Source organism: Dermacentor andersoni, chromosome 2 (assembly GCF_023375885.2).
Source record: "Dermacentor andersoni chromosome 2, qqDerAnde1_hic_scaffold, whole genome shotgun sequence".
NCBI classification, from domain to species: Eukaryota; Metazoa; Arthropoda; class Arachnida; order Ixodida; family Ixodidae; genus Dermacentor; species Dermacentor andersoni.
Window position 1 is genome coordinate 51,394,614 of NC_092815.1, and position 26,037 is coordinate 51,420,650.

The 26,037-nt window shown below is 46.8% G+C and overlaps 1 pseudogene; it reads left to right on the plus strand.

The window, feature by feature from the left end:
• Nucleotides 1-23,331: 23,331 nt before the first annotated feature.
• On the plus strand, nt 23,332-23,511 carry LOC126542701 (U2 spliceosomal RNA; annotated as a pseudogene).
• The last annotated feature ends 2,526 nt before the right edge of the window (nt 23,512-26,037 follow it).

The window sequence follows — 26,037 nt, forward strand, 5'->3', positions numbered from 1 at the left end:
TCTTTTATAACCGTTCCCTTTGTTCGGATGGAAGCGTGGCTTTAACTATGACTTCCGTTTCAATATTTATTCAAGCCTTTTTTTTTTGCCGCTTCCCTGCACTTTGGGGATGCTGGCTGCTGTCTTGCACAATGGGCTGGTCTCGGACATAGCGCGAACCGAGGCGACTCGGTGTGACGGGGGATGAGCGTAAGCGCAGACGTGAGCTCGAACAGAGACACGTCGTCGCCGCCATGGCATTGTCGTGATTTCATCACCTTGACTCCATTATTATCATTAATTCCGTCGTCGTCACTCTGTCGTCGTAAATCCGTCGCCGTCATGTCCTCGTAATCATGTCGTCGTTGTCATGCGTCGCCGCCATGCCGTCATTGTCGCGCCATTGTCGTCATACGTGCGTTCTTTTTCTAGCGTCGTCATTTCATCGCCGTCATTCCATCTTTGACACGCGTCTCATTATTGTCCTGCCGTCGTCGCCATGCCGCCGGATGTTGGTTTCACCTGAGGCTGAGTTGAGCGACAAAAAAAAAAAAGTGTTACGTTTAAGTTGCAGCAACACCGATAGCAATGCGCCGTATTGTTTAAGAACTAGTGGTATCAAGTCTCAGCGATAAGTTTTTTTTTTTTTTTGAGGGTTTCAAAATCGAGAGACCACGCATTAAAGCGCCAGCTTTCGAGTACTGCTGAGTCAAGAGGCATCGAACAGTGGTATATATACTCCGTTCGTAGCAACCTCGTAAGTGCCTTCAGCTGTACTTGAAGGCTCCCGCAGTACCGATCTCACTGACATATACACGTGTTCCTTTCCGTCCGAAAGCGAGGGTTAATTGCACGCTTTTAAATCCAGAGTACCTTCTTTCTGTTACTTTTAGCAGCAGCGATTCTCCCTTCTTACACTATTTGCTCGTTAACTTGCTGGCGAGATCACGAACAGCGAAAACTGTCATAGCTCAAGTTTGAAGGGAGACGTAGAAATGAGCCGAGCGTGCATTCTTTTTTTCATAAAGCGTAATGAGACATTTGGTAAGAAGAAAAAGAAGAAAATAAATGCACGAACACTTTGGGCCGGGGCAAGACCAAGGAATGTGAATGAAATGGCTCTACTTCAATCCCTATCCGCTCTTCAAAAATGAAAAGAAATAGAAGACTCTGCTTCCTTGCACTCGTTGCAGATGGTTCCAGTCCGCTTTCCCCCCCGAACGCGTTAGCCCATATCATCATACTTAAATGTGCTAATGGGTGTCGCATTAGGCTACGTTCTCGATGATGACGTTACGGGTTCCACATGGAGACCTCTTTAACCTTTGGCGGTAGGGAAATTTTGATGTAGGCCTACATTTATGAAGGAGGACATCGGGAGGAATAAAAGCAGGGGCTCATTTCGAACGGAAGGGAAAATATGCAGGGTTGGGGGACTGGCACCATTTTTGACGTTGATGGCCTTTCCGTAAAGGTTGGCATTTAGGGCCCGTGAACCTATTATGTCCATTGTACGCCTCATAACACTAATGCGATGCAAGTCAATGGCTATTCTTAGGCACCTTCCAATATCACATTAAGGAATATGACATACAAGAGATTGCAAGAATAAATGCAATAACTGAGTAGAGGAGACAGAACAAGGGGGTGGTCCTTACGTATGGTTACTTAGTTTCATATTTAGAAGCACACCTTGCTCTTCGTCCTTCGCACGGAACACCCTTATATTAAAGAAAGAGGGATCCAAGCCACCTCATTGCTTAATGACAACTCAATAAATAGTAGGGCATAATTATGCACAGCTGATGAATTACGTGGAATATTATAGAATTTATTTTGTACGATATGCTTTGAATCAGTGCCAACGACATCTTTTTATTTTTTGTCGACGTTAAGGTTGTGGCGTGGTACGTATCGGTGCATAAAATTAATAGAATGGCGTAGCGTATAAGGGAAGCTCGTCGAGGTAGCAAACAAAGAAAGAGAACAAAATTGGAAAAAAAAACGAAAAAGAAAACGGATCTAAATGCATAACTGGCGGAGAAAATGTGGAAGAGTTCTGGTTCCAACGGCCGACATGGAAATATGTATATATATATTCGTAGTATGAGAACTGTCCCGGCTTTTCCTAATGGAGGGTACGCGTAAATTAACGCGGTCCCGTTGCCCTCGGGACGCGTGTTGCACGGGGGAAGGTTAGAGATCGTATATTTCCCTCAGCGGCGCCCTCCGGCGGAAGAGAAACAACTGTAAGCGGCCATCGGCACGTAATGTGCCTGCACTTTTGGGGCGACACCGCTACTTGCGTCGCTATACGACGCCTGGAGAGGGCGTGCGCAGGTGTGCGAAATGAACCCAAGGGCGGTTAAACAAAGCACACAGTGGGAAGTGTGCTGGGAGATGCAGGTTTGTAAGAGACAAATTGGGGGATGAAGAAGGGATGGAGGGAGAGGGGGGGGGGGCTCTGCTACAGATTTGTCAAGTGGTCTTGCCTTCATCGAGGTGGCTTAAACGTTTTGAATTACAGAACTGCTTGGTAACGGCGCTAAGCTTACGGCCCACCTAGTTTAAAATTAGAAGCAGTGCACTATACCGATGGTATTTAGAAAGGGCGCACATAGGAGGGTTGTTACCCAAGTTTCTTAGGTGTCCCTGCGAGACCCCCAACAGGGTCTTTTGAGTTCTTCGCCCGTGGCCCGTGGTCAGATCTGTCAGGTGCACTGCGCTGCGCAACCAAACGAGTCGGCTGAGGCCGAGTCAAGGTGCTTCGGGTTGGCTCTCCATTCAAGTGTCAGCCTTATGATTCTCAGAAGGCTATATCTCACCTATAGTCCCACAGCCTTGATTCTACTCCCATGGACTCGGGCATGTCCGTGCTACTGACATTTACTACGTGCTACAGACAGGCTCAGACGACACCTCTTATACAACGTTTCAGGCGTATACATTTTAGCCCTCTGCTATACTGTCTCGTATTCAGTGCGGAGGGCTGCGGTGCATTTTCGCGGTCGCGCGCAATCCGCTCTACAACAATGCGGAAGAGACGGCACAGCCGCTCCAGCCGCGTATCGTACATGCGCAACTGCACTGCAGCCGAACCAGTCCACACGGTCGCTCGTCGCTTCTTTTCTCGCCGACGGCCCCTCAGAGACATGTCACATGGCGGTCCGCGACCAGGGGCCACACACGCGTCGGAGACCCCCGAACCAGCGCGGTCGTGTCTCGCTGCGTTTTTATGCAATCGCTCGCTTTCTTTCTTTTCCACTCCACTTTCGAGTTCCTTCTTCTGGTGAGGGCGTAATTAGGAAAAACGGGCTCTTCAATCTTTTTCCGATGCCGAGTCGCGGGGGCGCCGGTCCGGTCTCGTGTATGCACTTCCTAAGCGTCGTGTGATGCGTCCGGGTTATTGTTATGATGATTACGCTTAATGCGACGTCCCCTTCATTCTGCTCTCGCAGAGAGCGAATGTTCTCTTTTGTTTCTCCAAAGCGACGTCACTAAAGAGCACCCGGCCGCCCGGCCACCCGCCCGTTCAGCGATGGGGTTGAGGGTCCTTCTTGGATCGCTAAGTGGCCGCGGTCGCTATAAAGAGACCCCGGACTTATAAAGATGGATGAACAATGGGCTGCGGTTCATGCTACCCCTCACTCGGCATGTCGCGCTTGCGCGGGCAGCAAAGTGCCCTTCTTCAACGTCCTCCACTTCTCTGCTTCCGCTACACCTAGAGGAAGCATTGTCGCGGTCTTCTTGAGTGACATGATGCTGACCGAATATTTGCGGGTTAAGTGTTTCGTTTTTTTTTTATTCTGCTCAAGTAACAACCGGTAAGGCGTAGATCAGTGCCGCTATACAATTTCCATAATAAATACTGCACGTTTGCTTTTGTTATGACTGTCTTGTGAAAAACATAATGAATTTTGAAGCGACAGACTCATACAAAAATGGCGAACAAGTCCTTTATATAGCCTAAAGAACATTCTGTTCTGCACTTTGGTAGGAGCTCCTTTATCTAAGGAGCTATGGCATCAGGCCCTGAAAGCTGCGCAATGGTTAGTGTTAGCTACCTGTGTAGAACAGAACAGCGAGATAAACTAAATGCATTTTCTCCACAAAAGTTTCGAGGCTACTGCAGCGCTTGCATATGCAGCGGGAGCTGAGGTACACATGGCATGCACTTCCACCTTATTTGTACCTGAAACTTATAAAAAGGGTGTCCCAGCTAACATTGGCCAAGCTGCTCAACAAAATAAAGAAAGAAGATTAGAGAAACATGTTGCAAGATAGATTATGACATGTACGTTGTTCGGTCGTCAGGAAAAAAAAAAGAAGAAAAAAAGAAACGCGGTACACTGCAAAACTATTTGACCTACGTGTTCCCTCGTCAGGCCTCTGATGTACAAGCCCGCAGGTCTTATAATTGTATATTGTACCGTGTTCTTCAAATTTGTTCTTTTTCGATGAGCAGATTCGCTAACGTTACTTGGGACACACGATATATTCCGCACGTATACATATATGGTACGCAGAGCCTGAAACACGCAGTCTACTAGTGCAGCAGAACTTTCTTTATGAGGAACACTTACAGTAAGTCCATCCGGAAGCGAATGTTAGACGAAGAAAAAAAAGAACGATGTAATTATCTGAGCAAACTCAGTTGCCCGGATCTTCTTGAAGGCCGATGACGTAATTATTTCCGAAAAATAATGACTTAGAGTTACAACATTTATCAAATAAAGGGAGTTCAAAATTAAGAAAGAAAAGTGTCAAAAAGGTGAATCATCCCAAGCCCACTACGTTCGGGGGGAGGGGGGGGGGACAAAAAGGTTAGCGCGTCCCACATAGACTGACAGGATGAGCTCCAGATGGAAGTAGCGGAAACACGCTGCAGCGTACTTGCAATTGAACTCAAAAGCACTGCAACGCTTAGAGCGCTCAAATCGAACTTGACAGAGACTTCACAGGAATATGTAGACTTGAATTGACCAACAGGGATCGAATGAAGTCTCCGGAACCAACGTTCCTGTAACAGGATCTCCATGAAATGAGGCAGAAAGGCCCTTCTCCCCATAACCGCTATCATCAGCGTTAGGATTATTTTACACATTTGGAAGTGAAAAAGGAGTAGCGATTCCCACTGTTGAGTAGGCATTCCTGTATTTCCACTTCAAGGAACAAATACATTCCCAATATGTGGTTGCGAATATACGCGTAGCCTTCAAAAAAGGTGATTGCAACGAAAATCTCCAATTGTGTGTCTCAAGGGGTACTGATTGGCGCGCTATGGTCTTCTAAAAAAGACGAAAAAATACGGGTATGCCGGCAACAGAGCCAAAGGAACGCTGTTAAGGTTTGCTGTGCGGCTGCAAAGTGCGCCTCAAGATGGAGTTATGTCCAAGGCTAGCGAAAATGACCAAGTCTATGTATCAGGACAAGCGAGACGAGCAATAAGCGTGCTGGAGGCGGTGACGACCACTTCGGGAAAACGAGGTAATATCGTTCTGATGCGAGAAAAGCATTACGGCTCCAAGCCGGGGAGCCGTGTTTCTTGATCAGAACCCGCACACACCACACACGCACGCCACTTAAGCCCGCGCCCCTGTTCTTTTGCAGTCCATCTGCAAAGCTCCTTTTGCGTTTTTGTTCTTTTTTTGGGCGAGGGGAACGCGAACGTTTTCGGTGCGACGTGTTCCTCGTTTCCTCAGCAGTGGAACTGCATGCAAGGCGCAGCAAACGCGTGGCCGGCTCAACGGCGGGGCTAAGAGAGCGCGCGGCGTCTGTTTGTCGAGACATGGTGGAACACGGGCGAGAAAGATTGGGCAGGAGAGCTTTCTTGTGCTGGACGCATCTCTGTCCCAAACCTGATTAGGCGGCGACGGCCGAGGCAAGGCGTTGTCCTTTAGGCGTTTACTATATCGCGCGGCACACAGGCAGTTCCGTCGCAGCTGCGTCAACGTTTTGAGCGTCAGTTGCTCAGTGCCTCAGAGTACGCAGAGTTCCGGCGACCAAATTGCTACACAACGTGTGGGGACGCCTAACTATAATCAACATGTTGTCTAACGTCCACGCTCGCTATCTCTTGCTGCTTTGCTTGGCAGAGAAGAGAAGATACTGGGGCCGTGGTGTCGTGCATATGCGAGGTAGCATAATAGACAAAAAGCACTGCTGCTTGTCTTGAGATGCACAAGCACATATTACCACTTGTGACGAACGAACAGTCTTCAGCATGTGTATGAGTAACATATGGTTACGCTGACGTATGGGGCAGTAACTTGGAGACTGAGAAAGAAGCTCGAGAACTAGTTAAGGACCGCGCAAAGAGTGATGGAACGAAGAATGTTAGGTGTAACGTTAAGAGACAGGAAAGGAGCAATGTTGATCAGAGAGCAGACGGGGATAGTCTATATTCTAATTGTCCTTAAGAGAAAAAAAATGGAGCTGGGCAGGTCATGTAATGCGTAGGTTAGATAACCGTTGCACCATTAGGGTAACAGAATGGGTGCTAAGAGAAGGGAAGCGCAGTCGAGGACGACAGAAGACAAGGTGGGGTGATGAAATTAAGAAATTCGCAGGCGTTGGTTGGAATCGATTGGCGCAGGACAGGAGTACCGCAGGGAGGATCCTTCATCCTGCAGTGGACATAAAATAGGCTGATGATGAGGATGTGTATGCGTGCGTGCTGCAAATATTTTTTTAACCTTCCGTCTATATTTATTTTTTCCCAATTCTCACATTTCCCAGTGCGAGGTATATAGTCAGTCGGGCTGCTGGTAAACCTTCTTGCCTTTTCTTTACCATTTGTCTCCCTCTCTCTTTGTAGAGAGTGTTGCTGAGAGCAAAAGACAGATGTGTGAATTCGACTCATTGCCTTTACGGAATTGTTTGCCTGAATGTCCTTGTGCTCAGCTAATCTCTAAATTTACCGAGTGCTCCGTAAGTTTCCTTTGCTCTCGAGAAAATAGCATAGTACGTTGCTGGCGCCCTTGCTGCACGTGTGAATTGTAGACAGCGCTCTTCTTAATTTGCGAATGATTGTCTTCGCTGTCTCGTCCGGTAAACTAAGGGAGGCTATATATTAGTGAGGAAATATACTGAGGCATGTATCGGAGAGGCATGTATCGGAGAGGCATGTATCGGAGGGACTTCAATTTCTTTTTTGGTCATAGTCACAGGGCAACCAACCTTTACTTGAAAAAAAAAAGGAAAAAATAAAGAAAAGACATTCAAAATTTCTTTACGCAGAGTGATGCTGTACTCAACGCCAAGTTACTCGCCTAAGCATGTTTTGAATTCCTACAACTCTTAAGCATATCCGTGTACTTCTGTGCAAGTAAACTTCTTTTGCCTGATGTCTTCAGTGATTTGGCTTGCAGTTCTTAGTGCAGAGTAATTAAAGTACCTGTTATGTAGTTTTTTGAACAACATGTTCTAACGTCTTACGTCTGATGTAGACGAAGCGGTAAAAGTCTACGTAGGAGTATGACGCAGAATAAGAAATCTAATAAGCAATATCAGTAAAAAAGAAAGATACAACTTAGACGCTGTCCACGCCTGCAAAAGTCGGCACTATACATATTTCAAGTGACGTACCCACTTTGTTAGGGGTTTAACAAAAGAAAGAACTGTGCTAAAGAGGAACATAAATTTATCGTCAATACCGGGAAGCGAGAAAACACGGAAAATGCGGTCGGTCGAAGGCTTTCAAGGAAGACCTTCTAAAGTTTCTTCATACGCGCGCATGGAAGACAAGATTGTGCACGCGCGCAATATGGCGCCGAAATTAACGCGCTTCTCACAGCAGCAGAATCTGGCACTCTCCCCATCTTTCTTGATCTGGTTCCATCGCAAAATCCACTGAGAGTTCGCCCGCTGGCCAGCGCGGTCGGTCATCCGGAGAAGCCTCGCCCGACACGTCTGTTCACTTCATTAATTTTTAATTTTCTCCCGAGCGAAAAAAATCACTCTTACCCTCCCTCTCTCTTCATCTGACGCCAAGAAAAGTTTCTTGGCGCGCCACCCTCATTGTTTAGGGTTAAGCAAAGTCCGGCGCCCGCGAAGTGCTCATTATCTCCCATCTCGTCCTCTTATTCCGGCCGCTCATTCGCTCACCGCCCCTTCCGAAGGAACACCGCCAGCGTACAGCGCACAGCGGCTTCTGTCGTCGACTGACGCTACACATACTCACGCACACAAGCACGCGGCAAAACACACGCACGAACGGCCCACCACACCCGAGCGGGCGTCCGCTCAATCGGCTTCGCCACTATACTTTAACTTCGTCCAGAGAAGGAGGCTTCCACGCCTCGCACTGGCACAGCCGAGCGTTAGCTAACGGCAAACAATCTCTTTTCTCCCTCTCTCTCACACACACACTTTCTTACTGTGTCTATCTTACGACTCGCCGTCCCACCCCCACCTGCTCCGAAGGCAAGGCACTTAACTCGTCCTTTTTTCTCGGGCTCGCGGCAGAGTGTTGTGAAGCCGTCTCTTCTTCGGTGCGCGCAGAGTCAGCCGGTCCTTCGTCTCTCGCGGCCGCTCTCTCTTTCTCCCGAGTCGCCGGAGCGAACGAAATCGATAAATTATTCCTTAATTGCAATCACACGCACGCCATCCCCCCAAAGCTTGGCTCGGCCTCGCGCCTTCCGTCTCTGGCGGCGAAGCCTCTTCCTCGCCAGGAAGGGTGCTGCGGCGGCTTCTTCGCCTCTGAAGTCAATCTGGCGCGAAAACCAGAAATTTTTTTTTTTCATCTCTTCCCCAAGAGCTCTCGTCTTTTCCTTCTTATTTGGCTTAGGTCTGCAAACTTCGTCGCTATTATATTTTCTATAAATATCTTTCTTTTGTTTCGTCATGTTCACTATCAACCCACTCATTTGCCCTTTTGATGAGCGGCTTTATTTTTTTTTTCCAGATTTGCGCTTCGGCTCGCCTCCGAAACTTTGGACCGCGGCCGCAGCAGCATCGTCGTGCAAGCAGCCGTGAAGCGAGCGCGGCGAAGGGCCATTCTTCATTATCCGAACCTGTCATCTTTATGGCGTTGTCTTCGCCTAACACTTCTCCGGTGGTGTTTTGTTTCCCTGCCCGAGCCATAATTGAACTTCTGACTTTCCTTCTTTATAGGAGCACGCAAGAGCCTACCCTACAGGCCTCTTAAGCTTTTTTTTTTGTGCCGTTTGGTTAGAAGCTTCGCACTTGCTTCGTGCACGTACACGCAATGTAGTTATATCCAGAACACTTGCAGTTAGTTTATAAAACCGACGTTCACTTTCGCAGCATACATAAAGTATTAACGGCAATGTTAAACTAGTCACATAACACGTGCACGACATTGTTCGCTGCGCTTCTTTTGAACGATAAAGAACGAAGTGAATGAAGAGAGTCATATGACCTGTGCGGCAGACTTTAAAGATTAGCATGCTGCCACCATCGCATTGATGACGAAGTGCTCCTGTCTTTTGAATGTTCTTGTCCTCATATATTATACATTCGTTCTTACGCAGGAACAAGATGAAAACAGTAGCCAGGCAATCGAGTTTGAGTTTCGGTTTGGTCGTCATGACGCGTTATGCCCGCGATATTTCAGTGGTCTTCGATTGCTTGATTGCGCACTGACTGGCGCCTTCGATGGCGTTTCGGACGTTCGTTACTCAAGACAGGTTTAGCGGCGTGACAGCACTCTCAAGCGAATCTATGGTTCGATGTACACCTTCAGAGTGCCGCGTAAGGCGTTGTGTCTTTCTCGGAAGTCTAGCTCGCTCTCCTTCTTGATGTTGGTGGTCGTGTGCCGATAGTGTGTTCGATGTTTATAAACTCTTGCCGGCGTCTCGATAACATGCCATATATCTTACTGCTCGGCCATCTAAGTTCTTGCAGAGAGAGCTTTTCTTTCTTTTTTGAGTCCAAAAGAAACGCAGTGGTGAGTACACTTGTAGGGTTGTGTTTCTCCAAATGAACATGGAAATCAAGGTCCGCGCCTTTTTTGTTTTAATTCCGGACAGAAGGTACAACCTTTGTCAAACTTAATGAAGCTAATGGTGGTAAGAACGTTACTGAGTCTTCCACGGCGACGTCACATCGCGCCTTTTGAGTTTCGAGCAGTGGAAATCTCTGCAGTTTGTGAACTAGACTCCTTTTCCATTTCGACAGATTTCCCGCCGTCCGGATACAAAAAGTCGAGGTCAGCGTCATTCACGCATGGAGTAGCGTCGTTTCTCTCTGCAAAGGCTGCACGCACTGCTACGAAAAGTATGACGCATTTCTCGAAGTAAAATACGAACTTTGACGGCAACCTATCTGGCCGGGACGCGAGCGTGACGCGAAGAAACGCACCAATCAACAATGTAGCATGATTTAGGGCCTTTTGGCTACCATGCATACTGAAGCCTTGTTCGAAGTAACACTTCTCATAAAAGTGGGGCATATTGTTCTGTCAGACGACCCAGCGCGACGAAGTTTGCCTTGAAATTAGGTACGAAATTAAGCCTGACGTTTAAGTGTTTGTACAGTAGTTGCGAATCAGGCTGAAATAAAAATAACTTCGAATACATAGTCTTGTACAATCACAAAACGCTAGAAAAATTTCAGAAATTTTCTCCGGGCTTAGCGTCGCAGCCATATCAGTGAGCAGGAGTATATTTAGGTCTTCATAAACATATTTGCGCGTATAAGTGAGTAATTGTACTGCGTCTGTTGAGTAGGTGCACATGAAGCAATGCACATATCCTTATGTTTATCGGGTTCGCCAGGCGCATCATCCGTCACTGAAGGTCGGAACACAATCATAAACGTCGAATGCAGCACTCATATAAATTAGTGAGGTCAAGCGAAATAGACATCACACGTGTGAGTAATGAATCGCGAGGCACCCGGAAAGAACAGAAAGAACCTTGCCTTCGGGCTAACAAAAAGGCCATTAGTTGGCTTCTGTTTCAGTTCGCTCCTTGCTGCTGGTTATGCCTGTACACTCCGGCCCGAATGCATAGCCGCCAAGGACTTAACCGAGTTCGTGTACGCCAATGATTAAGTGATTAACATTTCTGGCCAGCTAGCAACGCTCGAAGACAAATTTCGTCTTCCGAGCAAGGAAACAAGGACAAAAAGAAAGAATACTAAGAAAAGGGCATCGACAGCAGGTGTCACGGAATAGGAAAAAACGTGATCGGCGCCTATACGGCGGCGAACGCGTAAACAGTGCGCGCAATGTAGCACTTGTAATGAGCGCGTGTCAGGACAGTGTCCTTATTCATGTAGCAAAGTGCTTATAGCTATACCACAGTGATAGCTAGGCCTGCGTGAGCTTTCCTTCCTTTTATTTTTTGTTGTTGTTGTGTGTGTGTGTGTGTGTTTGTGTGTTTGTGTGATTCGTCCTCTGGCGATCGAGGGAAGCGAAGGGCCAGTTGTCCTGGAAAGCGGCGCGAAACCGGCACGGCGTCGGGTGCTAGAGCCTTTAATCACCGCATTGCAAGCGAGCGTACGAGCGACCACGCTCGTGCGGTTTCAATTAGCGCTCGGCGCGCTGCGTAGCGAGCGTTCCAATAACCTTTGGAAGGAAGCACGGGAAACGAGTAAGCAACGCCAATACGTGGAATGTAGGTAGCCGCGGGCTGACGTCGTGACCAGCTCTCAAACCCAGACGCCAGGTGAAATTTCTTGCCCCTCTCCCGGCTTTCTTCTATCTGTTCCTGTCCGCGCTCACTGGACAATCGCGGTTAGCCTTACTCGGGAGGGCGAATGAAACCGACTGTCGGTGGAAGTGAACCACAAAAGTTGCACTTGAGTAGTGCGTGCAGGCCACTTTTTCCCGCAAGCTGTGGCTTTAGAGTAACTGCCGGCTCGACGAGGCTTACGAGTCACGGTTATAAGGGCGCAAAATTTAAGTTAAGCTCATTAAGTTCATTTCTAGTTCAACGGGCCCTTTTCTGAATGTTCTTGCGCTTGGTGTGTCGTCTTCTCTCACGTCCGTGTCGTTTTTTTGTGTGTCGCGCAATATCATTTAAGTAATGGGTTACCAACTTGCCCGGAATGCTGCTCTCATTAAGCTCGCAAAATTTACAGACGGAAGAAATCACACGAAGCCAATGCTATACGAGGGGCGAACCCGTGTCTTCCAGGCACACGCTATAGCAGATGAGTCGTGTTCAGTAGAGCGGCATTCATCTTCACTTTTTACTGCGCGAAACAGTGATCTCCCAGAAAACCCATTTATAGACCCTAAGGCTGTTAGTATAATTTTGTTCAAGTGACGATGTTGTGTAACGTTCAAGTCTATCACTTACGAAGTGCAGTCTCCATGCAATCGTCGTGATCGTGACGCGCCGTCGTCGTCCCCTTCGTCGTGTAGTCGTTATTGCGAATTTATTCGGGAATAAATTCGCATTGCGCTCTTGAAGTATGAATGTGTCCCTTCCCTTGGTGTTTGGATAAAACGAGAGAAAATAATTTTTTTTTCGCGGTAGATGATCTTAAGGTTCCTGTGTGTGTCACTTTTTATCTTTGTATACTTCATGCACTGCATTCAGGGCACAGTATAATGGCTGAGCTACTGTGTATGTTGAATACATCTGACGAATAAGTCTAAACATTGTCATACCTTCCTATCTGATGCTACGTGTAATGACTTTTCATAGAACGGCGAGAGCGGCAGACACTGACCTCTGCACTAACAAGAATAGAAAAATAAACGTCATCGGAAGCTACTATATTGGACTGGTTTGGGCGAGAAAGGAGATGCAATACACCGCGATCACACAAACGCACACATGACAATAGTGAGTGAGTGAGTGAAGAAACTTTATTGCAGGTCCGACGAGGACGCGAACTCGTCGCGCATCCGGCTAGTCCCACGTCGGGACCGGCCGTTGGGCCGGTGGGCGAAAAAAAAAAAAAAAACTCTAAACCTTAAGGCACTGCCATTCCACAAACAGCAAGGCATGAACAACATGTACACTAGAAAAATTACCAACGAAGGAGATGCAAATCACTTAATACAAAGGAAAAAAAGAACAAGATTACCGTGAGACTATACAACGTCGGGGAGCACCATGTCATTTGATTTTTTTTTTTTAGGAAGAAGCTCACACATGTAGACAAATTAAGTTAGGCAGCCTATTCCACTATCTGGTTGCCCGAAGGAAAAACAAAAAACTGTACCCAAGGCAATCATTGTGGGATCTAGGGAGGAGGAATATGCATGCTGTGGCCGTGTCTTGCTCATACCCCGGATTTTATTTCAATGTACATTGATTTGTTGATTTTTACTTTATCTTTAATAACGAGAATAAAATTTAGCCTTTCATACTCAGTTTTTTTTCCAGTGGAGTATGGCGGGCTTGTTTACAAAGATCAATTGGAGATATTTATTAAATATAAACCGGGATGCATGCCGTTGTATCTTATCCATTTTAAAGTAATTATTTTCTTGTATAGAAATCTCGTAGGACTTTTACGTACTAAAACATTGTCCATATTAGTGCCTTGTAAGCCAAGAATTTAATTTCAAAACTTGCGTTACTCGAGTTTCGCCGAAAGCTCCACAACGCTTTTTTGTCCTTGGGACAAACGTTATCAATGTGTAAAATCCATCTCAAATCAGAAGTTATTGATAAGCCCAAATATTGCAGTTCCTCGACTATGGTAAGTTTATGATTGTTTGTGGAGTACGTATGCTCTAAGATATGTTTCTTCCTGCTTGATGTCATCACAACTGACACATTTAAATTCATCTGCCAGTCACAGCACTATTTTCTTTTTCTGTATATTTACACTGAATTCTAGTTGATCAGAAGAAGTAGCTATCGTATTATGCACTGCGCAGTCATTTGCGAAAAACCATACTTCTACCGTAATATATTTGTGTAGATCACTGATAAAAATCAAGAGTAAAATAGGGTCCAAGACACTGCCTTGGAGAACTCCGGAAACAACGTTAGCAGGTTTCAATTTTTATCTTGAATTTGAACGTGCTGCTTGCGAATGCAAAGATAGCAGAAGAGAGAGAAGAATCACTGTGTTATGCTGGGGTTCTTAAATTGCCGAGCCAATTTTTAGCAATAACATCGGATGCGACACCTTGTCAAACGCTTTTGCCAAATCTAAACATATGCCTCTCTGATAGCGGGAATAAATTGTTCAGAGAGATCGTGAACGAGTTCGGCAATCTGAGTAATTGTAGATAGACTTATTCGAAATGCATGTTGGTGCGAAAATATACCGTAATCATGAAGACATGCCAAAACATGTTTAGAAACAATACGCTAAGGAAGCTTAGAGTAGGTACTTGTAAGAGCGAAATGGGACGGAAGTCTTACAGTCGCTACAACCGCCACTATTGTATGCCGTTATCAGCCTACAGCTAGCTTCGAAGTATTCGGAACTGAGCAACCACTAGTTATCGAGGACTGGAAAATTATTGACAACTACTTTGAAACCCATACTGCATATCTACACATAAACTCCTTTGGTATTCCGTCTGGTCCTGAACTTTTCTTTTTGTCGACACGAAGTAGCAAATCTAGAACCCCTTATTCATTGATCGCGATATCACTTATAGGAGCTGCGCCGGATGTTTCATTAATGTTTGGCAAAAATCCATCGTCGTAGTAACCAGTGACGAGAAAAAGGAATTTAAGTTTTCAGTACAAGATTGTAGGTCTTTGTTTACTGCAGTAAGACGAGCTTGTGCTGTTGGCATCATATATCGCCAGAACTGAAAAACTTTTTGAGTTTTACGTTAGAAAAAATTCGCTTTGACAAGATGACTCAAGCCTTGGATCACAACGTGAATGGCACTCCTCCCATCCGGCCTAAGACTCTTTTTAATATACTTCACGTTTCCGTTTCTGACGCCTTCTGGCATGAAATATTTGACGTGTTATTTGACGTGTTATTAAATTTATCTTTTCAACTTTTGTCATGCGTTTTGGAATGAATAGGCAACCACTGCAACCACCAGCAAAGAAACCATCCCATAGCTCTCCCGTACTAGCATCTGATCTTTTGCAGAATAAAAGTATCAAAGGAGTATTCAAGCTTTTCTAGTAATGACAAGTCATCAGCAGCTGCGAAATTTAAAACTATATTTTGGGATTCACTATGTAAAATGGCAGGCGCCATATCGAAGAATAAAATTATCCTGTTATGATCTGATATACTCGCGTTTATTTCAAAGTTTTTAACAATCGCTTCAGGCGATAGGACACAAATACCAAGTCGAGAATATAGGGTGCACCCATAAAGACGCGTGTGTAATCATACACAATTTGACATAAGTTATAACGAAATGCAAGTTCCAAATGCTGCTCACAACTTGCTACTTCACTCCTACCAGGGGTGTGGGGATTCTATTGAATTACTGGTAAGTTGAATACCCTAGTAGTATTATGTTGTCAACGTGGAGCATATTGGAAGCCAGGAAACTTCCCAAGTTGGTCAGAATCTCAACAAGGGAACCGGGGCTCTTTAGATACCACCAATGTACACCGCATCGTTATTCAGCTTGATCATTGCTCAGATGGCTTCAATATCGCCAGCAGCGTCTGGAACCGAAAATGCTGTGTCGCCTTTAATCGTAAGTGCTACTCCCCCACCTCTCCTGTTGTGATCTTTCCTTACTAATATGTAGCCTGACGGCGTAACTTTGACATGAGTAAACCACTGTGTTACAATGTCTCACTGATTGCTAATATGTCGTGATTATGTTCCACTATTATACTTTCAATGGCATGAGTTTTGTTCAACACGCTTATAGCGTTTAAGTTTATGATCTTGAAATGTGTGGGCTACTGATCATCAAGTCATTCACGATCAGGATCAGCAGAATCACATGTGCGCACATGCACACTAAATCTCATGTAAAGTTCGCGTAGGTGCACGTTGAGCCTCATACTGTGGAGGTATGCTTGCTCTAGCATAATAAAGTTTCGCGTAATGTGAAAGTCACATGTGAAAGTTTATAAAGGGGCTCGTACTTAAGGCTCGCGTCGCTGATTCCTTCGGAGGCAAAGCACCTACACCTATGGGGGGTCGCTCTCAACGGCACCCGTACAACACGTGATACAGGGTCTTCGAAGAAGTATCCAATAAAGAGGAGAGAAAGGAAGCAGCACCATTTCCTTTTCACGAACCGACGGGGTTCAAACTTGAGTTCTATAAGCAAAGCTTATTTCTTTCTTGATTAATGCAGCCACCATGGACGAAGCTTCGTACAACGGCCGATGCACAGGCCACTGTCCTTCCCATTTGTTGGCTCTGTTTCGCTTCTGCTCGCATGGGCGCCGCTGAAAAAATAAAGAAGAGCAAAGATGAAGTAACGTGCATGTAAAAAAAAAATAATGAGGAGGCCAATGATACCACAGAGGCTGAAAAAACATGCCAAGAGAAAAAAAGGAGTGCTGGGACTGTTCTTCGCGGATCAGCGCCTACTGCTGCTGATCAGGCTAGAGTCGCGGAGGCAGCGCCACCATTCGTCTCTATCAAACGACTTATCTCGATTAGCACCCTGCAATGTGCGTTCCAGGGGGAAAACGTCAAGGGGCGCCGGTTATGGCGCGTTCGTTTACATTTCTAGATGTGATCTATTTATTCTTTTTCCGTGCTTCTGCGCCCTGTTACTTATAATAACATGTTCCAGATTCACCTGTGAGTATCCGTGACGTCTTGCCTCTTGCTAAGGACATATTTGTGCTTTCCGACAGCTAGAACTACCATCTCTTATTCTGCCATAGCTACAATGACACGACAGCAGCTTCATATTTCCTACGTGGGTTGACTTGCCATCAAACACGCACGTGTATTAGCCAACTGGCTCTACTAAGCCTTGAGCTCAGGCTGCAAGGTGCGCGAATTAGTTCTTATTGACAGTTGTGGCGCTTGCCAGCTAACGGAAGTCGTCGTGATGAGTAGTTGCATTTAACGCGCGCCTAATATCAGCAAAGACGGTTATTCTTCGGTCCATGTCAGCTATAAAAAAACAAAATGTCGGAGCTGCGAAGCCTCGTTATAGTGTATTCAGCTGGTATAACAGTCCTGACTCCTGGCTGGACGCAAGCAACACGTCCTCCTCGGTTCTCAATACGCATGACTCTAAGCGCGTGCGCTGGCAACCACCTAGAAACACGCCGAAGCTAAAGCGCAGCGAAAGCGGGCCCCGAGATTAAGAAGCCAAGCGAAGCCGGTCAAATCAATCTGGCCGGTCATTTGGAGGAGCACATAAATCTCTGACCTGCCAAGGCGCCGGCCACGCTTTCGTGGTTCGATGCTTGCTTTCCTGAGCTGGGCAGCCGGCTAGTTTCCCTCACCCGAGCACCTTCTCCTCGCGTTCTGATCTCCCGGCGTGTTCTCCCCTTCCGACAGCCGCTCTTGTCAAGACTCCAGCGCCGACGACAATGACGTATGGCTTCTGACGCTGCCTCGTCTCGGTTCTGTCAGCGGAATCGTTAAGAAAAAGCTCCAACAATCACGGATTCGGCGTTTGTACGTGAAAAATAGAACAATTGTGCAGGACCCATCGGAGGATGATTGTCAAAGACAAGCGGTAGCTTCCCGATAGATCTACTGAGATATGCTGCTGGGAGCACGCTTGTAGGTAGTGTTCAAATGCACGCCCCGTGAGGCCTACCTGTGTGTGACGGCAGGAAACGATTTCTAAGGCTGAGCATTTGCAGGTTGTATGCACCGGGAATGGTTTGCAGAGCCGGAAACATATCTAGCCGCCACATTTTAGACACTACCTATTGGTCATATCTCTATTGGTGGACGCTATAAGGACTGCAGTTGTCGTGAGGCATGCCGGAGTGTGCTCAGCAGGTATACACAGTCTTCAGCCTGACCACGCGACGAGGCGAGCGACGCGCTCGTGCATTCATTTGTCCTTAAACTATGGTTATACCACCAGATATGTGGTGGCCAGCATCTCGTGAAGCGTTGCCTGTGCTGCAAAGTGTTTTAATATAATTTTACATTGGTTTCTGCCGCTATGCGGAGCTGAGCTGAAGATGCTGACATGTGCCTGCGGAAGAGTAAAGCTAATTAAGCCGCGTAATTGGCCGTGGTGCGATTTCTTAACAAAACAAGCATTTCAGCCTTCGCTTATAACAGAATTCTGCAACACCATCACATTACATTTAACGTCCTCTGCGATGACCTTCTTAGTACAGGCTGTCATACAAACAAAAGCGCTCATTGTTTCAAATAAGCGACGACTGCAGACGAATTGCCGGCCATGAAAACTCCTAGCGTCGTGTGCCCAGAGTGCCTTAGCGACTGCCTGTCGGCTTAATGTCGAGGCATTTCCACGCAGGCCCGTACAGGCCTAGCGTAAGCGGCTCGTAAGCCAGGATTACACCAGAGGTAACGACAAGCAGGCAGACAATACGCGCGTTGACAGGGGAACATGGACGCGGCGACAAATCCGCCCGGCTTTATCTCTGTCTACGAAAGAACAAAGATCGTGAAGGCGAAGCTGCGCACCTCCGAAAATCTTCGTTCGCTTGTGCGAGAGCACGCGCCTGCGTCGCCTCCTCCTCCCGTGCACAGCCTCGGCTTTTGACGCTGCTCTGGCGACGTCTTGCTTCTGCGTCGGCTCTTCGTTTTTGTTTTTTTTTCTCTCTTTTCGCCTGCCCGGGTGGCCGACCTTGCGGTGTCGCACGTCTTTCCCTGCATGATTCATGGTCAGACTTCGGGCAGCCAACGTTCGCGGCCGCGGAGCGGATCAGCAGAGCGGCTGACCGTGCCCCACACCGAAGCCCCGGGGCTTTGTACCATAAATCCCCATGCCGTGACTCGGGGCGACCGGGCGGAGCCTTGCGGCGTCCGTTCCATCGTTGCTAGCGAGCGGCAGGCCCTTCCGAATCGGGCATCAGGGATGACAGCTGACGTGGACCGCTTGAAACGCCGTCCGGGGTTGGAGGCCCAGGTCTTAGCCCGGACGCGCTGACGTGCAAACGGATGCTAGGTGTCAAGCGGTCCAGCCTTATCTTTATTTTTCGTTATGTTTCTCCTACTGCTGCCAATCTTGTCGCCGGCCGGCCGTATGTGAACCGTGGCCAGCACACCGAGAAAAAGGTGGCCGTAGGGAAAGGGGACGAAGGATTAATATTGTCCCGTCTGTCCTAATCACCGAAGGAGCTGACCGGTCCACAGGGTTTGTTAACAGAACTATGTTTTGTGACATAACTAGGTATAGGCATGCATGTACGTATGCTCTTGCTTACAGGTGCCTCTAAATCTATTCGGCCACCAACTGTATCTATCATTAACGACAATGTGAGACACCTGCAGTCATGTTCTTACAGTTGAAAAATGCGAAACAAAATTAATTGACGACATAATTAATCTATCTACCATCTATCATCTTTCCTACAAGCGTAGTCGAAAAGTGACAAAATCGAAGAGCTGTTCCTGCGTGCACACTGAACATACTAACGCAACATTGAAATAGAAATAAACAGCACTCAATTAGCTTTCAGGCTATGTTTAAATGGTTACAATGTACTTCGAAGACAATACAAGGTCGATTCAAATAGGTCGCGAAGCTTCGGGCGAAAAGCGGTTCAGTACAGATTGTCACCGACATCAGCATGGGGGGTTATGGGAGCAGTGATTGAAGTGCGACTATGTTTGGAGGGAACAAACATTGGGAAAGAAAAACTCGTTTTTTTTAATTCAAACGAGACACAGTTAGATTCATTCAATGAAAATAATATTCCTAGGCAATTTTATATATTCGTGACGAGTTAAGAAAATACAAGTTTAATTTATTATTATTAATAAATGCATTTCTTTTCAGCGCCCATCGCTACAGCGGGCGTAGACGACACTATCACTCGCAATGCAATGCACGTCTTGAAATGGGCAGAAAGGCGCACTCGTAAAGTTCACCTGTTGAAATACGCCCCCCTCACAGTTTGTGCTTTCTTGCTTGTCGAAGTTTGTCTGAATTTGGTGACGCGGGTAGCTTCATCGCTTCTTAATCTGTTCAGTCAAAAGTAATGAGTTACGACCGCCAGATAATTGTGTAGTTGTTTTCGTGCGACTGCGCTGGCCGACGGGCTTGGCATCCGACAATAGGATCAGCACTGTACACCTAAAGCTTTCGTCGGCCTCCAAAGAAAGTATGTTCTGTGCAGGGATGCGATTTCGACAACCGTACGGCTGGCCTTTTCCTGCATCGCTTTCCACGCTGAAAGCTCGAAACGCCCATCAAGTCGAATGGCGGGACATTTGAATATATAGCTCCAAATGAAGGACAACAAAACAAATTTCGCGCCTTCGAAAACAAAATGACGTCACTTATGCTTTTAACGTACAAGGCGTCACATTATTTTTTCTTCCGCCGAAAGTGTTCCCACCACATACAGATGGCGCTAATCCCCATGAACCGCCGATGGACCGCCATGTTTTGAACGTATGGGCTCCTATGGAAGCTTCGCTACCACCTATATTTACCTTGGACAATATCTGGAGCTACAATTGAATTGAACGAAGGTTTCAGTGGGCGACTTAGTTAAGAGGTAACTGAATTCCTCCAATGAAAAAATGCAAAAATCTGTAAAGAAGCTTTATTATTATTATTATTATTATTATTATTATTATTATTATTATTATTATTATTATTATTATTATTATTATTATTTTTGTTTGTTAGGGCTCATGTAGTATACATAGCGGTGAAGATGGATGGATGGATGGACGGACGGACGGACGGACGGACGGACGGACGGACGGACGGACTTTATTGGGCGTGCGTTAGCGCGCAGTGGGCCGCTCCCTCGTCGGGACAGAGGGGCCGAGCATCTCTGCCGCGTCGCGGGCCCGTTGGACAGCCCATAACTGCTCTTCGAGGTTGGGGCTGCGTAGAACTGCATCCCAGCGTGAAGAAGTGTTGCTTTCATCGCCGTGTAATGCGGGTGTCAGCGATGAATATTAGTTTGCTATTTTGCTATTTTATCACTAAGTCTCTCGTTATTCGAATGCTTGTAGCACATCTTCAAGACTAAAAACACCTGAAATGTTCTAGCCGAAGCAACTAACACAGCTGGATGTTAATAAATTTCTTACAGGTGGTCAGTTCTTTAGAATTCTCAAATTACCAGGCTTCTTAATCTGACTGCGCGCTGGATGGGTTTATCCGAGAAATGGCGAGCATATATCCTTGATGATGTATATAAGGGTCTCGTAACACGGACTCGTCTGCTGCAATTATTTCATTATTTACTTTCACTTTCGCGCATTCTCGTTTCTTCCACGACGGCTATCATGTACGGTCCCGTCCAAATTATTACGGTTTAAACAAAGGGCGTGGAACAGCACAAGACAACAACAACATCCGAAAAAAAGAATAGGGTAGCGCCAAGGCTAACACTCTAACGATGCGCTTTCTTTGTCTTTTCAATGCTTGACGTGATGCACACGAATTCTTTCTCTCGGTTTCTTTTTAAAGATTTTTCGTGTCTATCTCTGTTCTTCCTGGTTCTCTCCTCTCGCGCTCACTTCATGACCTCCAGCGCTGCGCTGGATTTCGGTGGTCTTTTCTACGGACGTGTTCGGCTTCTCGCATCGCCCTTATTTGCGCCCTCATCTCTCGCACCCGCCCCCACTGGATGAGAAGTACGTTCATTGAAAACAACTGGTCCTGTTCACTGCACACAGCGATTCACTTTGTTAGCGCCAAAGAAAGTTGAAAAACTCGACCCTCCTTTCCCCCAACCGGGAAAAAAACAAAATAAATAGACAAACAGCACGGAGAAAGATGCTGTGCGCCGCTGCTGTTAGAAAAAATGCGCACATAGACAATGAACGCTGCGAATGCGCTCTGCAACCAACGGCGCTCTTCGGCCGTATAAAACAAGCCACGAAATGTCGAACGCTTCGAGAAATTCGCCCACTTGAAAATTCAGGGCGCCTTCGGCTTTTCCGGTCGGCACTGGATGTGGAAAAGTAAACACGCTTAAACGCGTTAGTCGATGGAGCGAGCATAGACAAAACGATTCCGCCCTTCGGCCATGTTTTGCGCGAGGGACTAGAGCTGTGGGGATTTTCTCTTGTTGAAAATAATCCAGTTCCCTCGTTAGTTTCTATTTTTCCTTTCTATTTATCCAGCTGTTTTCCACCTAATTTACTTGTAAGGCCCAAACATCTTTTTGCTTCTTCTTAGAAGTAAAATTTTCAAGCTATACCAACTGTCCGCCTCCTCTTTGTCTTTTTTTCTCGTTGGAACGTGAGCCGCTTGCTATTGGTTGCACCGCTCGTCGCACGCAATGTGCCTGCACTACATTTTGCTGTGATGCATTGCACACAGTGCTTGTTTGTTCAACCGGCGGTCATTTGCGCCCACGGTGTGTTGTTTACGATTAGGCCACGCCTCCGAGAAGACTAAATTAGTGGATGTAACTCATTGTCTGCATAGCCTAGAGTTGAATGGCACCAAACTTTTATCGGGAAAAAGAGAAAAAGACAACAGGCATCATTCTAACACATGACTAAGTTGTTTGTGTGAATACTGTTTTAGTTTATTTTATACTTACACACATCAACTATCATAATAACGTATGCGCACCCACAAGAAGCATTTTCTCCTTTCTGTTTACTAAAGACAGTCAAGATAATTCTAAGCTAACGAAAGAAGTGAAGCAGCCAATACTGTAGTTTCTTTCAGGGCAAGATGAATGAAGCAGGGATATGAAGCACGTGAGAAAAAAAGAAAAGGACAATTTATTTCAAGAAAGGCAGGGAAGTCAGTATGGCGTAAATGCCTGCTAGTGTGCTGCAGCACTCACAGGAGAAAAGTAGAAAATGAGTTTTATGAGGAGTGACGAGGAAGACAACAATTTGGGGCGGAAATATACGCAAATTCTTGCACTGCGACGAAACTAAACCTGTGTCGGTCAGCAATTCAAGAAGCGCCTGCAGGGCTCGCTTTATTAACGGAAAGTGCAGCCAAAGGCTCAACAGGGGGTCTTCAACCAATGGTCTGTTGCCAATTGGTGCTAATGAAGAGGCCAAAGCCTGCCGTTCACATACGTATTGGACGAAGCGGAACGTACGAACGTACGTTCTCTACTGTCTGTGGCACTTAAAAAAAAAATTATGAGCCATTCCACTCTGTGGGGGTGGATGACCAGCCAAGCTGTTTAGCATACGACACAGAGGTGACACGGAATATTGAACATGTGTACGGACTCATTTACCGTGATTTTTATATGCATACGCGTGGACGAAGGGACCGCCGCTCCGAGGAGCCGGAGGAAACTAGACACGCGTGACGCTTCGACGAGACCGCCCTCACGGGAGAGCGGAAGGACAGTAAAGGAGATACGCAAGCGCTTGGAACGCCGACAAAGAGAGGGCGGTGCGAATGTAGACATGGCCGACGCGGGTGAAAGTGTAGTATCTGTTCTTATCAACTTAATATCTGGTACGGATTGTATTTGAACCCAAGATATTAAAGCTATTTTTGCAAGTTGGCGGAGTGCTTGAAGCCTGCTTCCCCTCCGCCGTGGGTCGGCCAGCTATTGCACAATCTTCGGGATCGGCCCACGATTTTTGGTCTATGGACATCGATCCGCTGGATACTAGCCATATATAGCTTCGCTGTAGAAGCAGTATGAAAAAACTCCCGGGTCGGATACAGTGCGCGTTAAACCGTCACCTAATAATTAACATTAATGTCTAGAGGGCTCGTATAGTTTTGTTATGTGCCACACGGCTGGTTTCATCTACATTCTTATGCGCTCTATTTTTTTAATCATTCTATCCTTTCCAGACCCATGGTCACGCTCAGGAACAATGACGTTTATCTTTTTCAGGTTGAAACGACAAATAGTACATTAAAACGCTGTGACTTAAACCCAGCTTCTTGCGGCAACATGCGTGAATTGATAAATTTTTAGGTTGGCCCCGGTTTTTGAGAATATTGACACTAATTAGAGTAAAACCAACTCATTACCAGCGGTGAAATAGCATGCCCGGGAGCTACGTTACGAACACAGCCAGTTGAATTAGCTATCTACAATGCAGCGTGAAAATAACCAACAACAACATGAGGGTATACCTTAATTAAGAAAAAATGGTTTTTGCACTGAAAAAAGTTGCTCATTAGCGGTACGTGTTCTCTGCAGGCTAGTCAGCTCACGCTTGAAGAAAGTGAACGTATAGCGTTAACAAAGCGGACAAAGGAAATGTCGCAGGCTGAACGGCGCTGCACTCACAACTATATCAGAAGGGAAGTGGCAGCACATGTACCTATACAACTGAAGTGTGCCAATTCTACAGCAGAGTTTGGTCAAATTCAAGCGTAATGGTTGGAATTATCGTCCAAAGAAATTGATCTCGGCAGAGAATCTCTCCAAGTGCGGGAGCGATACGCGAACATAGAAAATTTTTCTGTACACTTGCAATTACAGGCTATCACTTGCATAATATTCAAGAAATTTCCTTCAAACATTACGCCCTTTGAATACATTCAAGCTTTTTCCTAATTTGCACCACGCGTCATAGTCCCCGTTGTCATGCTGCAAGCCACGTTGAAAGTAATTGTGAGCAGCTAAAGAACAACATCCTGCTTGAGGCTGCAATTATTGCAGCTCCGAAGCCACCCCATAATAAACCTCCTTTCTTATCTAAAGCATTTAAAGCCGAACACTTTGCTATCGTACGATGCCAGAAAAGAGGCTGCCACCTACGCTAACTTACGCAACATAGCGCACGTTCTGTTTTTTTTTTTTGGGGTGATATGTCTGTCAGCAGGGTGCACGCTACGATGCTGCCCCAGACCAGGCGGTGGCCACCATACATAAGTAAAGGTGCCGACCCGATCTCCGGCGCATCCTTCTTCGCCTTCTTTAGCACCTCGTTCCGCTCATCCCGACCTCGCACTGGGCCTTCGGAGGCCCCCGCGCTCATCGAGACGACGCCAAGGCTCTTAGGCCAACTAGGCACGTGATCCAGAGCAGCCAGGCAAGCCATCGCACCTCTCGCCGCAACAAGAGGCACGCGCTGGCTGGGGAAGGTGGAGGCGGAAGAAAAGATCTCGAGGTATCACGTTGGCTGCGCCCAGGTCCCTTTGGGAGCGGGCCAGCGGGAGGAACATGGCACCCGGAGCAGCATAGAGCTTTCCTCTTCAGAACCACTTCCTTTTTTCTTCCCTATCATCCCTAGTCAACCTCCCTCCCGCGCCTGCGACCACAACAGTGGTCGGCTCGGCACGCGGTGGACGCTGACATCAGCGCGCTCCTGCTGCTTGTTGACTGTCTTCGTACTTATCTTTTTTTTGCATCTTGTCCCCCACCCACCCTTCTTCCCTGCGTAGAAGACCGCAACTTGGCGGCGCTTGATTACGTCACGGCGGACCACTCACATGACGGATGACCGCTGGCGCCACCCTCGCCACGATGGCTCTTCTTCCCCTCCGGCTCGCAGACTAATGAGGCCGAGTCAGGCCTTGCGGGACACCCCCTCCTCCACTTTCTTCCTCCCCGCACCCTTGTTGCCCTTGTCAGGACGTCATCCCCTCGTTTCTCCTTTCCTTTCGCCTACAGCGCTGAGTCCACGTCGGGAACCAAATACAGCGAGAAAAATAAGGGAGTCGCGAAAGGCGAAGCTCAGGAACGCTGTTCCTCGCTCCGCCGTTTTCCTCATCCGATTCCTGACGGGACGGGGCGAGCCACTTTTGGTTTCGCGTGTCAATGAAGCCGGGATCTGTTATGACGGAAGCACGCAACACCCTCAACCACCTCCTTTTCGCGGTGTTCGGCTCGCGAGCAGAAGCTTCTGGATGCTAGCACGGAAAACAAGAACCTAGCACTCAAAACAGGAAAGAAATAAAGAAGGCTAGAAAAAGCTATGCGCTAGCTCGTTGCCAGTCCAGTTTGCCATATAGCTTTAGGATATACACTGTGATATGTGCTTTCATTGAAGGCATTTATCTTACGTCTTTTTTCAAAGAGACTTTCTCTCGCGGAGCATTCTGCTGAACGTTTTCTGTCGCCTACGCAGGTTTCCACAGGATCAGGCGCAGTACTACCGTGAACCAGCGTCAGCAGTGCTTCGACCATCCTTTTTAACGCACGT